Source organism: Seriola lalandi, unplaced genomic scaffold (genome assembly GCF_002814215.2).
Source record: "Seriola lalandi dorsalis isolate HSWRI2012SDOR001 ecotype SW California unplaced genomic scaffold, Sedor1 jcf7180002054415, whole genome shotgun sequence".
NCBI classification, from domain to species: Eukaryota; Metazoa; Chordata; class Actinopteri; order Carangiformes; family Carangidae; genus Seriola; species Seriola lalandi.
In genome coordinates this window covers 268,863-279,287 of record NW_019524968.1, presented here as the reverse complement: position 1 = coordinate 279,287, position 10,425 = coordinate 268,863, and the positions used below count along the sequence as shown (strand labels likewise).

Below are 10,425 nucleotides of genomic sequence, written 5' to 3'. Positions count from 1 at the left end.
ATTGCCAAATTTATCAATCTCATATCAGAAGCCATGACTTCTCAATTCAATGGATCTCCAGTCTCTATGTCAAAAGAATACAACAGGACAACAACTGGGTGTAAATAAAGGAGTTTATTAACTAAAAGCCAGATTCTTTTGTGAGATTCTCTCAGCTATTCTAGCTGTAGAGGAGTGAAGGATGCTGACAGTATGGTCACATGAAGGACATTGTCTTAAAATCTACATGTTACATTTCAAACATTCTATGGAAGTTTGGGATTAAACTATCGCATAGGAACATCTCATGAGTTACAGAACAGCTAGATATTTAATTTTACATTATTCCTCAGATCTGTGTCTGTGAAGAAAGTTCTGCTGGTCACTGCTACTAGAGAGGGGCAGAGGAAGGGAGGTTTGTAGGTGTGTGTGCGTGTGTGTGTGTTCATGCATGGCGCAGAGAGGCCAGGATTCACATATTAGTGATAATCAGTCCTTTTTTTTTTTTTTTTTTTTTTTTTTTTTAATAGTATATTTCTTGGGGCTTTTTATGCCTTTATTGGATAGTATATAGTAGAGAGACAGGAAACGGGGAAGCAGAGAGAGGGGGAATGACATGCAGTAAAGGGCTGTCTGATGCGGGATTCGAGCTGGGGCCGACTGCAGCGAGGACTGTGGCCTCTACACATGGGGCGCCTGCTTAGACCACTACGCCACACGACGCCCCAATAATTAGTCCTTTTGTTGTTACTTGTCCTATATAAGAAATCTCATTGGACAAAGTCTTATTGTTACAAACTGGAGATTTTGCCTATATTCTCCAGTTGCCTGGTGTCCATTGGTTGATCCTCTGGAGCTGACCCTTTGACCTTTGGTCTGGTTCTGTGTCGTTCGGACATGCTAAAAGCATGGTCTGTTTGTGGGAGAGGGGTCCTTTGTCTCTGTTTCCTATCAATTTGATAGTTTGATGGTGGGAAGAGTCACAAAGTGTCAATTGTGGGTCCGTAACTCTGCATGTCCTTACAATGAACTTCCTTAATGGCTTGTGACTGATGCCAGGCCAGGTATGTATGCTACACAGGCGATAAAGATATAGGTAGCTGTAGCTACACTAACTGCCAGTTACAGTGCAGCTGTCTTCTTAAGATTGATGTAAAAGCTAGACTTGTGGAAATATGCAAAAACACTATGTAATTCAACACACACAACTCAAGAAGCATCAAAGATAACCTTATTTAAAAAGTGAATCACCCCTTCATCACTGCAACATTATCTAAGTTTCTGTCATTGTGTATAACTGGTTTTACTTCTGCAGTAGCCTGGCTGGCTACTTTTACATGACGCCCTTTTTAATAAACAATTTTTTGTCACTCTGAACAGAACATCCTGGAGTGTGATCTGGTGGATTACATCATTGCCTGTCTCATTACATTGTTAATGCCACTCTTACAATCCATTAATATTCATGCATATTCACAGGGTAACGAGGATCCTAAAGTGTACAATTTCATCTCATGAATGGATAGTTAGGTGGCTATATTATTTGGAAGAGAGAATGCCAAAGAGGGTGAACAGCTGAGTAGTTTCTTTCCCTCCTTGTCTGTCTGTATTGCATTGTGGACAAAGAGCTGATAGAGTTGTGTTATATATTTAAGAGATAACTTTTGTGGCGAGAAATAAACTGAAAACAGATCAGATATGATATGAATGCCACTTTTCAGTCCTTCTGTAAAATCAGCTGTTCCAGTATTTACCACAGGACCACAAAGGCTTAACCCACATTTCTATCACCAGTACGATGTGTTGATGTTTATTTTCATGGAGTTGAAGATTACCCTCTGAAAAAAAATTATCTCTGATGTAATCAACATTTAAAATGTAATTTAAAGTCTGTTGCACATTTGTGGCAGTGCCCTGACTGAGTGCCACTGCCGCAGGAAATTTTCTTGTGTCTTGTGGTTTCTCTGCATGTTTTCTTCACAATCATTTTTCAATGTCATTAAATAGATCATTTTCACAGCACACATATTGGCCGCCATAGCAGGAAAAGCACAGGTGAACACCAGGTCACCAGGTTCCCTCAAATGTCAAGTCAATTTTATTTATACAGCACCAAAATATGCACTTATCTCAGGGCACTTTTTATATAGAGCAGGTCTAGACCATACTAATACCCAACATTCAACCATGAGCAAGCAAGGAAAAACTCCCTTTTAACAGGAAGAAACCTTGAACAGAACCAGGCTCTGGGTGGGCGGACATCTGCCTCAACCAGCTTGGTTTTTCATGTGTGCTGTGAAAAAGGTCTACTGGCTTATGTGCGCTACCGTTGACTTTCTTCCACTTCTGTGGCTTCTCTTCCAGACTGAAGTCTTCTTTGTTGTCTCAGAGAGGATCTCTTCAGACACGTCAGTCTCCAGTGAGAGCAGTAGGGAAGGACTCCTGCTTTTATGTTTCATTCTGGTGTTTATCTGTAGGTTTGTCCTGAGGCCTACTGTCCTGTCCTCCTCATACTTCTCCTGATGGCTGGTGATGTTCTGTTCGGGAGGGTGACTGTTCTCTCTCTCAGCCTCAGGCTCATTGGAGATCTTCAAGGCTAAAAAATGCTGCTCAAATCTGATCTCCTGTGCCATCACCCACAGAGGTTGTCCTGCTCACACCTCAAGTTTTGCTCCAAGAGCAATTCCTGTGGCACCCTGGCATAAAATTTGACTTTCTTCTCAATCTCACACTGAAGGTTGTCAGCCTGCTGCCTGGCTGTGACATCAGTTGACCTTGTGGTATGAAGCTCTCAGTGTCTCCAGTTCTTCTAGGAGAACCTTGTTTTTCTCCATCTCCACCTGGAGCTCAGCCGTAAACTTCTCCTGGCTGATGACAAAGTATGTGCCAACTGCAGCTCCTTGTAATCTTTTTTCTGCTTCCTATTGATATTATTCCTCACCTGAGTGGCAATCTTTGTGGTACTGAGGGTTTCTGCATTGCTGCACTTTACAGCCTCTCTCTAGCTCCTTGGCCATTTTCAGTATTAACATCCGTGTCGGGTGATCTGATCACAAGTGGTCAGCTACAAGCGTGAACGCACCCTAGACACATTGAGGACGCATTTGGGATCCAATCACTCAGACCACATTCAGAGGTGGTCTGGGCCACATGTGGCCACATTCTTTCAGCAATGTGAATGCAAATGCATCCTGACCACACTGAAGGACCGCCTCCTCCACTGACGTCCCCTTCCACAGTCTGATTAGTCCTGCCACAGTTTTGTTGGGTCTGAACATTTGGTCAGACAAAGCAGGCCTGGTTGGGCCTACTTGTAACCCCTGAAGCCTGACCTCAAGCATGGTCTTTTGTCTTCAACCCCCTGAACATAAGAAAAAGCGCCAAAGGCTGCCCCACAGACTCAAACTCCCAGCATGCTCTACGTTTCACACCTGAAGTGGATTCTGGGGAGTCTCAAACTCACGCTCCTCATTGGCAGTGATGCACGGAATCCTGGCGACACGGCTGTGTCGTCACTGTGTCTATAAATGCCCGTGCATGTTTGTTTCCCCTTTTGAATCTTCAAACTCTGAAAAGACTAGGATTCTCCCCTCGCTGGACGAGTTGAAACTTCCCTTGCTCGGCCCTGTTGTTTTGCCTGCAGATGGAAGAAGTTACTTCTTCACGGAGACACACAAAAAAAAACCTACGCCCACTACCCTCCGATCACATTGACTCTGCTGTGTTTCTGTGGTCCCAATCCAGGAACCAGCTGCCGTGACCCTCACAGAATGAGGATGGCACCGTCAGGACCGCTCCAGAGGACCCGTGCTGGACTTTACAATCCAAATAAGAGGTTTACATCTGGGCAGAGACAGGGATTGCGTGTTTAATTTAGCTGATGTTATTGAATTACTGATGTGAATCCTTGTTGCTTGAGATATTATTTCGTGTTGTGATAGATGGACCGCTGAGTCCTTTGTATCATATTTTGAAAAGTCATATCGCCATATTGGCTCATGTGACGTGACCCACCACTTCACCCACTTGTAATTGGATGACCCTTTTCCCTGTCGGTGTACCTTTCTTTCAGTTATTAGCCAACTCATTTAACTCATGGCTAAGTTGGATTCTCCAGTCCTTTTCTCTAAAACAGTTGGCCCTCTCCCCACCCAACAGATCATTAGCATTAAGTCATGAGCTTCCTAATTTCCTGATGAAGCGTTCGGCACTACATTCAGTGGCCTTGATTCCTTTGTGTGACCTGTATAGCGGCCCTTATCTTTTGGGGCATGGGGGTAGAAGTCGCCATCTTTTAAAGTTTCACTCTTTCATCTCTTAACAGATGTCTTCTGTATCAGAGGTCTACCTGTGTTTTGTGTTAAAGTGTTCTGAAAGGTTTGAAATGGTGTGGCTGTCTGGAGAGCTGCAACTTTTGATAGAGACCTGATGATGTTACAATACGAATAGAATGATTTATTGCTAGTAAACACAAGGGCTGGCCCACTATCAACATTCAAAACAGGTTTAAAGCCTCTTATTGATCCTAAACTGATTGACAGGCTGAACGCAGCAATTTCAAACAGTATGTTTTTTCTTTCTCATCTAAAACTTCAACTCCTCACTGAAATCTTCACAAAAGCCTGGATTTAAAGCATCGATTTAACCAAATACAATTCATACTAGTGCACCGTGTGTTAAATTAGAAATCATGTGATACACCCCCCTCTTAGACAGCCTACGGTGTTAGGTGAAATATTTATAAACATATATGGGATTAGATTAAAACATCAGACTCTCACTAAGAAGAAACCCAAACCTCATTTCTTTGCACAGATCAGGGACCATTAGGAAAAGGGGACAATATTTTCCAAATTGGACCACTCACCACCACCTCTAATATCAGTTAAGATCTTGATCATTTCCCTTGTAGTGACACAGACAATCTCCATGTCCCCACAAACCCCCCAAAAAAAAACCTTCCCAGATCTACATATGTACATATGTCATGACGCTATAATTATGTTAGGTTTATGTTGTTAAATTGAGGCTTCCAACTGTAAGTGACAGAGAACATATATGTCCGTGGTAATAAGACTTGTATTATTTGATTTATATTTGTTTATGCAGGGCGTAGGAGTGTGCAATTTGCCAGAGCAAAGGCAATGGACTTTTGTTCTCTTTTCAAGTCCCCTGATGAATTGTACTGTACACCCTGTATACCTTATGTTACTGTAGGGGTTGAAGGCGGAGATGGAAAGAAAAGAGTAGTGGAAAATTATACAGTAGAGTAAAACTTGTTGTATGGTGATAATAATACTATAGCCTATGATATTAAATGAAATAATATCTTTAGGCTATGAGGCGTATATGCAGGCGTATACACCATTCCCAGGTGAGAACTGCACTGAAAGCAACCGATACATTCCAGTCAGGCTCTTTGCAGCCTACATACTGCAGCATACAACTGATCAATACAACCTTATGATGGGTGTCCATAGACTTTATGTAGCAATATTAAGCTACATGAATCAAATAGTCACCAATTTCTTGTAGAATTAACAGCAGTATAATGCAGGAGAGAAGGTGGAGGTGTATAAACAACATTAACACAGAAAAATTGCTACGTTGCTAGGCAAGGCAGTAGTTGTTGATGCTGTAGAGTAAGTTACAACAATCAGTCATTTGTTGCACTCATCTGTCTGGACTTCACTCTGAATATTGTACACCACAAAGTCCAGCTTCTCTGCTCGTTCACTCGGTGCACTCAGCCTCTGTCTCACTGTAAAATGTAACCAGTCCAGTCAGCCTCTCTCACTGACCTAACACAAGAAACTGAAGATTAGATTATTTACCCTTGTGTGTCCTTTTTAAAAACTTACACTGAGATCCTTAGAGGACAAAAATGCATAAAAAAACTACACTAAATATATTATATATTCATACTATTTTTCTATTTTCTCTGAGTTGCATTCTTTAACAAACATCAGTTCTGATCGTAACTACAAAATATTCAATCATTTTCAGGACTTTGATCCTTTAAATCCCAGGTTGTTTACATAATACCACTATTGTTTTATTTATTATTAATCATTTTCCATATGCTAAATGCTAAGCGGATATTTTTTGTTTGGATTATCACAAAAAATGATGCCATGAAAACCACTGGCTCTCGGCTCATATGGATATGCAGTCACATACACAATAATTTATATTCTATTGAGTTTGAAGGCTTGTGCATGCATGTGCACATGCGTGTATGTATGCGTGTGAGTGAAAACGTGTGCATGTGTGTGAGAGAGAGAAAGGGAGACAGACAGTGGGAATTGTAATCTGCAGTACAATATGTCTCTCTCTAATTGTACACATACACACACCTACGTGAACACAGACACATACACACTAATTTCTCAAAACATAATCAAACCACTCTGACATCCATATGAACACACCCACAGCATTTTAGTTTCATTTATATATTTCAATGGCCTACATTTTCCTGTAATAGTGCAGCAATGTCCCTAGTGTATACTAGAAAAATGTATTTACTCCATAGGCCAATATGACTTCATCTGATGGATAATAGTAAAAACTTAAATTTTGGAGCCAGGACTTTTCTTTTTCGTCCATAAGGTCCTGTTTGTAACTATTTTGTGTACACAGTGTATTATAGACATATTAGATGAGCTGAGGTTGAAATTCCAAAATTCCCCCAAAAATACATTTGTACATACATTTATATTTAAAATAGGTTATTTTACAGTATCTGTGTGGTCCACAAATGCTTGATACAGTAGTATATACATAAAATGTTCTCCTTCAGTTCATCAAATTCCTGCAGCATTTGAAGGCAGTAGAGCAAATATGTTGATAAATCTGCAGCCTGTGATGTGAGGGGCTGCACCAGAGCGCTATGCTGTTACACACGCCTGGTTACCTTCATTAAACCACACACAAATGACAATGGGCTGCTACAGGATAACCACACACACCTCAACATACAGCATACTAGTTCATTATAATTCTCCTTCTGGTGTTCAATAGAAGATCACTCAAGCTCATTCAATCTGTGCATCACATCCTCCTTTCCAGTTTACAAAAGTTTAAGAAATCTGTATCTCTAGTATTTTTCTGTATTTTAGTCTTGAAATGCATTAAAAAGAGGATGCTACTGTATTGCATTGTGAGATGTATTCATAAATGCACCACCACTACCAGCATGGACTGTTGGCACAAGGCAGGTTGGGTCCATGGATTCATGCTGTGCGTCACAAAAAAATCGTTTTCCGGTCTTCAACTATCCAGTCTTGGTGAGTCTGAGTCCACTGCAGCCTCAGGTTTCTGGTCTTGGTTAACAGGAGAGAAACCTCACGTTGCTCTACTGCTGTTGTAGCTCATCCACCTCAAGGTTTGACATGTTGTTCATTCTGATGCATTTCTACTCACCACAGTTTTAAAGAGTGGTTATCTTAGTTACCATAGTATTTCTGTCAGCTCCAACCAGTTTGGTGTCATTGTGTTTCCTCCACAGAGCTGCTGTTCACCAGATGTTTTTTTTTTTGTTAATGGCTCCATTCTGAGTAAAAACTCACTGGACTGGTTTGTGTGAAAATCCCAGGAGATCAGCAGTTTCAGAAATACTCAAACTAGCCTGTCTCGCACTAACAATCATGCCACGGTCAAAGTGACCGAGATCACATTTTTATCCCGATCTGATGTTTGATGAGAAAATTAACTGTGAACTTGGTGAGTGTATAAAGTAACCATTTACATTGTGAAATGCTGTAGAATCAAGGCTCAAATAATCATTATATATATATATATATATATATATATATATATATGAACTACATCACCAGACATTTTAACAATAATTCATGTCTATCATCATTGTACTAGTTAACCATTAAAAACCCACACCATCTGTGCCGCTCTTCATCATTTAGACAATGGTACGATCTCCAGGGGAACAGTCTTTCCATTTATTGAGTTATAGTTGTCATGTGTCACTTTGACTGGATCAGCTGTTTCAGAGCAACGAGACCAGAGATGTGACTGGCTGAGTGACGATCTGTCACCACACCCACACATCTATATTCCACCTCAGAGAGCATTTGGAGACGCCCCCACACAGTCTGTGAACCAAAGGCATACTGTGTTTGTTAGGGCTCAGTACTGTTGGAAATAGCTGGCTGCTGGGCTTTGAACCACATATCAATTGTGCTGTATAGACCTAGTTTGTGGTCAAGTGAATGTAACAGACTGAACATCATACATAACTGAAGAATTAATGAACGGAATAACCTCACCAATTAATTAACAGTGATGCATTCATATACTGATATACTTACTGAAGTGCATTTGAACAGTGAAGCCATCACTTAGCTTAAAACAAAAGTGAACGAACTTCAGTGTCAGTCATTCAGGAGGTTTTGACCAGGAGCTGAATTATCCACAATAGTCTCCTCCCCTCCTAGTCAAACAGACCGGGTGATTATCACCATTAGAAGCACTGAATAAAGCAGTTTAACATTTAAAGTCTGTGTTTCACAGACACTATACAGCAGACAGGAGATGTCAGGGAGGGGTTGGGGGCTGAGAATGCTTCTAACCTTTGTTTCAATTGTTTCTCTTATAACTTAACTCAACCAGTTTTAAGTGGCAGCTGAATTATCCACAGAGGTGTCCTCCTTTCCATAACAAATGGACCAGGGGATTAAAACAGGTAGAAACAACACATAAAGTAGTTTTAATTTAAAAATCAGTGATTTGCTGACACCGATAGGTCTAGTCATTTTTAGACATTTTAATGCAGAGAAGTTACTTAGTATTAATTTAAATAGTGAAGTAAATACACAAATAACAAGAAGCAAAAGGAAACTAAACCTGATTTTAAGCAGAGTTAGTGCACACACACAGAGAGCTCACAGCAGCACTTTTACCCCATTTTGGGGCAAGACAGCCTGTGTTTAGCTACTTGTCAAAGAAAATCAAGTGAGGCTGAACTTTGATCACAGATATCCGAAGCCTGTTGCTCCACATCAGGGGATTAAAGGAACTGGCCATTTATTGTGGTTCCAGAAATTAAAAAAGGCACCATTATGGTGTGATCAGAGACTCAGCTTGCTGTATAGATGTGGGGTTTCTTTGTGAAACAGGTAACATGTTAATTAGGTTGGTTTAAGTTTGTTGTTGACTTAGTCCATCATAGGAATTGCTGTCACTTCGGCTTTAAGTATAGAGGCTTCAGGATATCACAAGCCCCACATCAGCTTAGAAGTCTTTTGAGGGGAGTTTTTCAGAATGGCATCATACTGTTTCTCCTCCTGTTGTAGTGTGAGTTGGATCCCTGATTGTCTTCTCATAAATAAGGGCAAAGTGCTGCAATATTATCATATGCAAGCTGCCAATGTGTAAATGAGCTGGCTACCCAGTGGACATCAAGTATAAAACATCTATGGATAGTGTTTCTTTGGTTCAGTGGAGACCGCATGTGGAAGCTGTGATTGGAAGCTATAATGTTGAATACTAATCAGCAACAACTGAAGGGGATGATGCAGGTGTTTACTCAAACAGTCTAACAGATCATTAGGTAGTATCTCTGTCATTTTATCTTAGAGCTCAACTGGAACGAGAAACAGAATGTTTGGGCTGGTACCTTTTCCGTCTCACATTCTAAATAAACAATATATTTGGTATTAACGTGGATTTCTACATAACTATAGATATGCTTAATTTCTTGGACGCTGAGGTTAAACATTGTTCTCTTCTCCTGCTATAAATTCCTAACACACTCATTTAAATCACATGTTTTCAAAATAGAATCAATAATAGAATCAAAATAGAAAAATGGTCTGTAGGTTTTTGTTCTCCAGGCCCCAACAACTCTAACAGCCCGTCACCAGGACATTTCCCTGCGGTCTGCATGGGTCATTGGCCTGCTGTTAACAGTCAACTTGACCAGCAGGAATTAGTGAATGGACGGATGTCAGGTGCGACTCTCACACAGCCACACTGCTTACCTTACCTGTGCATGACGGTTCACATGTGTGTCCACAGTGCCAGCATGACTGCTGCAGCGCTGCTCCAGCACAGCCCTGTCTTTGCCTTAGATAATGGACCACAATTATAAAATGTTGTGCAAAAACTACTGCCCTTCACCTTATGTGCTGTTAACATAATTATAACCTACGTGGGGTTTCTGCTATGACTCTATAGCACACATGTAGCCTCCACTTTCTCCTTTAAAGAAATTTTTGAATTTTGTAATCTGGATAATTTTCCTCCCAGATGAACATAGTGGCCACATTGATAACCAGTCTGGTAAACCATCAACAAATAGGGTTAGTCTATAAAATGAATGGTCTGGTTGCTTTTGTGAACAGGGTGGCCTGGGATGGAGTCAAATTCCCAGTGTTACATCTGCAGTTGAATTGTTTTTTGGTTGTGTATGTTTTTTTTTTTTTT

General features: G+C 40.6%; 1 pseudogene; it reads right to left on the bottom strand.

Annotated features, from left to right (window-relative positions):
• Window positions 1-2,285: 2,285 nt before the first annotated feature.
• The window catches only part of LOC147818887 (uncharacterized), a 17,430-nt pseudogene continuing 9,290 nt past the window's right edge, over window positions 2,286-10,425 (bottom strand).